This window comes from Lepidothrix coronata, unplaced genomic scaffold, assembly GCF_001604755.1.
Source record: "Lepidothrix coronata isolate B3197 unplaced genomic scaffold, Lepidothrix_coronata-1.0 Scaffold21, whole genome shotgun sequence".
Lineage (NCBI taxonomy): Eukaryota > Metazoa > Chordata > Aves > Passeriformes > Pipridae > Lepidothrix > Lepidothrix coronata.
Genome location: NW_016690201.1, coordinates 7930938 through 7936478, shown reverse-complemented (window position 1 = coordinate 7936478; position 5541 = coordinate 7930938).

Sequence of the window (5541 nt, the reverse complement as noted above, 5' to 3'; positions counted from 1 at the left end):
CATCCATCCATCCATCCATCCATCCATCCATCCATCCATCCATCCATCCATCCATCCATCCATCCATCCATCCATCCCCTTCCCTACCCCACCCAGCTGATGAAAATCAAACTCCTGCAGCAGACAAAGTGAATTTAATCACCTTCCTTTCTGTTTTCTTATTTCCCTTAGTTACAGGGATGCGGAAAACTTCTATGGTATGAGTGCTCTGGGTAAAATATAACTGCTGTGTATTTAAAAACACTTGAAGAAACATATAGGTAAGGAATTTGGGCTGGAAAAGTGCCACTGCAAAATGTCATCACTTTTAGAGGTTATAAAATAGAAGCTACAGGAGGTGAGTTCACAAAAGAAATAATCTCAGATGATCCCTTATGCAGACAGTGTATGGGGGGACTTTTAATCAGTCCAAAGGTGGCCCAGTATTTTTATATAAACAACTTGTTTTCATTTCCAGCTGTCTGAATGCTCCTGCTGCTGGGCACTGAAGGAAGCTCAGCAAGGGCACAGATATTGAGAACCGTGGTAAGGTAACTTCAAATGATTTAATGTCTGTACTGTAAGAGAAGTTAATTTATCATATGAGAATGAATTCAGAAAAGAACTTCTTATTTCTGCTAATAAAATATCTTCTTGCTAGAAACCTAGTTTAGGTTTTTCATGCAGGCAGCAATTTTTATTAATCTCCACCATTTGACTGACACATATTTCAATTTTCAGATGATTTTTCTACAGTGCTGGAACAGTGTATTAGCTGAAAAATACACTCTGGAATGTGAGTGTAAAGTATGCATCCATTATGCAGCAGCATCAAGGCAGAATTAGACTGCACTTTGAGACAAGATATAGTATCTGTCGCTCCTGTGAATGAGCCTTGATTAAATTAAATTCCCTACAGGGACAAAGGTTCAAAAGTTCCTGGTTTAATAAAACATACGGCAGAAAATGTGGGAAATAGTCAAGTATGTGAAGCGTTAGCACTGCAAATGGATCTGCTTCCCAAGTATGTGTATTTTCTCTGTACACAGCTATTCCTTGTCAAAATACTTTGTTCTTAAATAACTCAGTGTTTGCACTACTCACAGAATGTGTGTGAAACATCCCACAGTGGGCATAGGTACAGCTTTGTGTACACTTTGAAGAAGGAAACACACTGGAAACTAGAAACTCTGGCATCTTTTATTTAATTAAAATATATTACAAAATATAAAACCTATATATTATTCATTTTGCTATTCAGTTCAACGCGCTATAAATGTACCCTCATTTTCAGCTTTTAGAGAGCCTTTTTATTCTCTCCTAAATCATTCATAGATAACGTCTGGAAGAAAAGCTGAACTATTTGTAGCTTGGGAAGATGATGGAAGGCAATTATCAGAGTTCAGCCTACGGTTTTCGCATGAGCATTTAATAGTGTTGAGCAAATATAAAACAGTCAGTCCTGGAATATATGGAAAACATGGAGGATGACCTACTGCTCAGAGACAATACTGACAATTCTTGTGCTACAACAGTTGGATGCATAAACTGATGGAGATGACAGAGGTCTGCATTTTTAGCCATCTTACCTGAAACTGCAGCCAGTTGTAGTGCATGTTGTTGCACTTTTCCTGATTTTCCCATAATAAGGATTCAAATTGTTTGGTAATGCCTTCTGGGAAAAAGGTATTTGTTTTGATAAAAGAAATAACACTGCAACCTATTCACAGTTCTCATGGACTGCTTTTTGAACTTGTTCATATACCTGAATTTTGAGTAGAGTGGTTCAAGGGAAAAAAAAAAAAAAAAAGAGTTTATTTCTCATTCTTGCCAAGAGGCAAAAAAATCCCACCCAGAACAACAACTACCATGAAGAAAAAAAATCCTTCCACAGGCTTGTATTGCGATATACCACCACCTGACACATCCACTGTGTGGATGATTTTATACACCTTTTTAAGTAACATTTTCACAATTCTTTTTCCTTTCAATGAGCATAAGAGTGCAACTTCAAAGGGAAGGATAAAACCAGCAGATGCAGCTTCCACAGAAGAGCATAGCTGATTGCCACATCCACTGTGCATACTTTCAGGACACTGTCAGCACTAACAGGTCTTAGTTGTCCTGGCTTCCCAGGTGCATCTCAGGTTCATGCTGTCACCTCATCTCCGATCACGTTTTCAGCCTTGGTCCCTGTCCCATTTCTGTTGCCCCTGGATAGCCTTGGCTCATCCCCTCTCCTGTGTCTGGGGCTGCTGACAGATGCTGTAACAAACCCCTGGCTCTGCTGACTGTGGCTGGTGAGGGCATCGCCTGTTCTGGAGTTACCCTTGGCCCCTGCTCACCCTCCCACGGGAGCAGCCCCACCGTCACTGTTCCCTGACAAACAGGACAAAAGTTTATTGAACTTGCAGTAAGATAAGTTTTGGATAACCACTTAGAAAACTTCCCAACTGTGACCTGCTTTTAAGGTCCTTTCCAGTCCTATTCTCCACGAACCTGTGAGATGGTTGCAACAGCCAATAATTGAAATCAAATTCATTGGTTATAAAGCTAAGGGTTTTTTTTTGTTTTTCCTCCTGAGTGGCTCCATGGTATATTTGCAAGTTCTTCCAAAATACAGCTGACACCTCCTTTTTAAAACTTTGTGGAATTGCTGCTCTGTGACATACCTGTAACTGATCTTACAGTAACTTTCAGGTGGATGTCAACCTTGGCACCCGTGGCAGTTCCACTAACCCAGCAGCGTCCCTTTAGCTTTCCTCACACAGAGGGACAAGTGGATCTGAAGACAATCAGCTTTTGAAGCCAGTAAGTGCATCCTGAGACTCTTTTATCTGCCACTAAGGTATATTCTGACCATCTTCAGAAAAAAAGTACTAGATAAGCCCATATGGGATTCTTAAAATATCTGTAACATTCCAGAGTAACAGATTTTGCTATTTTGCAAAATACCAGTGCAAGCTTTCCCATACAATACATCTTGTATGAGGCATGAATAAATTCTCCTGATATTGAGATGCCCAGCTGGGGTGTCTCAGGCCAAGGCTTCTGTGACACAGCACCATGGCATCAACATGACGGCTGCCTCCGGACAAACATGTTAAATTAAAATAATCATGAGCACAAACTGGCAAATAAATGAGTTAGCTTTGTATTTGCAATGGAAATCAACCAGGGTACACGAGAGCTTTCACTTTGATGTTCTCACAGATTTGTATAATAGCTGTTTTGATGTTTGCCTGAGACGTGCCTCCAGATTCTTCCAGTCATGTATCAGGAAGGAGAATGCAAAGTGTAACAGCTGATTCTTTCTCTCTCCTCTTTCACTTGACTGTTAAGTCCTTCATCATGTATTAACACAAGGAAAGTGACCCAAAAGATATATTACTTCAATTAAAGAAGTCATGTACGGGCAATATGATGGAGTAGGAGATAAGCACTACGGGTACGGTCAGAGGAACTATTCTGGCTAGAGCCGAGCTGAATCGACATTTTACTGACACCACCCTACCACACACACCCCCTCACCTCCCCGGAGCTGCTTGTTCTCACCTTCAGCTGCTGCCTCAGCCAGAGATCCCTGCCATTGGGTTTGGGTTTTGTTTGTTTGTTTCATTTTGAATAGGTTGGGTTATGTAGGCTCTAAATCAGTTCTGAGAAACGACCCAACTGAAAAACTTTCTTCATAGGAAAATTATTGTTTCAAGCTGGCTCAGTCTACAGGTTAGAGATCAACCAAGCAACACTTAAACAAATAGCGCTGAGAGACCTTGTGGTGTGGGTGGAGGAAGAGGTCTGAGAGATAAAACATTGCCCTGAACCTGCTGCCTGCAGCACAGTTCATGTGACCACTCTGTATGGTAAAAAGTATTAGCTAAAATACAGAAATGAGAAAGAGATTACCTTTATGGCACACTCATTAGATGTCTTGTTCTCGAATGACTGAGAGGACTCATTAGATCAGTTTTAGGGCACTGTAAAAATAAGTCAGCTTTACTGGTGGGTCAGGTCTATCAGTGTGGGGTTTTTTTGCAACCAAGAAGTTGAATCCCATTGTTGCTAAATGAAGATTTTTATGAAGTTGGTTTAGATTACGTTTATATCTCCCAGTTTAGCCTCTCCACTGTGTAGTGAAATGCTTTTATACTTGTCAAGAAAAATCCTTCTCATTTAAAAAAAAATCTGTAAAGAACTAACCCACCTGTAATTATTAGAGTTCTATGCTCTTCATCCTACGGCCTGCTTTCCATGTCTTGTTTGATGGGGTTTTCTGTAGCATTCATAAATAATTGAAACTGTTGATGATTTTTCTTAAAGTACGACATCTATCAAAGACCTTAAGAGAATGACAAAGATAAAATAGCACAGCATAGTTTCTTATCCAGAGGAGAAATAAAAAATTCCAATTCCTGAAGATGAATGCCCACCAGGATAGATTTTTCATTATTATTACTTTCCTCTTTTGTCTGTCTTCCCTTCTGTGGTTTTTTTGTTTGGGTTTTTTGTTTCGTTTTTTTTAAACAGTACTCAGGTTTGATCATTCCTGCTTATAAGCAAGGCAACACTTGGATCCTCCAACACATTTTGTGTTTTGGCATTTGTAGAAATATGAATTAAATTTTTCTTAGGAAGAATTTCTTCTTGAAAAGGGTTCTTAAACATTGGAACTGATTGCCTAGTGGTAGAGTCACCATCCCTGGCAGTGTTCAAGAAATGACTGGATGTGGTACTTAGTGCCACTGTGTAGTTGACAGGGTCGAGATAGGTCAAAGGTTGGACTCAATGATCTTGGTAGTCTTTTCCAAACTAAATGATCCTATGATTTTGTGTGGAAGGCCTTAGCGCTAATCCTTTCGCCACTAAATTGAAAGGAAGAAAGAGCTCATCTCCTAGCCTATTTTCCTGTCAAAGCAGAAAACTCACTCTTGTAAGGTGTGACTTTGGGCTACATAAAAATGGGCCTGATTGTTTTCCCCAGGTGGACATTTTCTTCCCACTGGACAGGTACACACAAGTCCATAGGCTCACTTTCCATTGCACAGTGTGAATACCCTGATACTGCCCACTAGCTTGGGTACGAGGGTTTTTTCAGAACAATGTATAAATATTCCTAGCTTGGCCTTTGAAGACAGTTTAGGTACTAAGCTGTGTTGCTTCTTTCCTTCAGTATGATTATACTGAACTAGATCCTTTTTTGTGACTGACCCCATGTCTGAAAATGAGGAGCTGACCTGTGTTAGTCCCAACGAGAGTTACACTGGCTGGCAAGTTTCATCACACAATTCCAAGCACTGCCCACTAAGGAAAGAGGATGAGAGCTACAAGTGTCATACACTCATCAAACTCACTGTAGTCTTAGATTAGCTGTGAAAATTTAATCTGAGCAGCAAAACAACATATAACTTGAGAAAATCACTGGCTTAGTTGGAAAAGGAAATGCTCATAAAATGGTCCCTTGCAAGGTGTTCATCTCAGACCTACACTTGGGTTTAACTTTCAAAAAATAGGATTGAATGAGGGTAGTCTCTGGTAGTTGCCACCACCGCAGGGGAGAAAAGG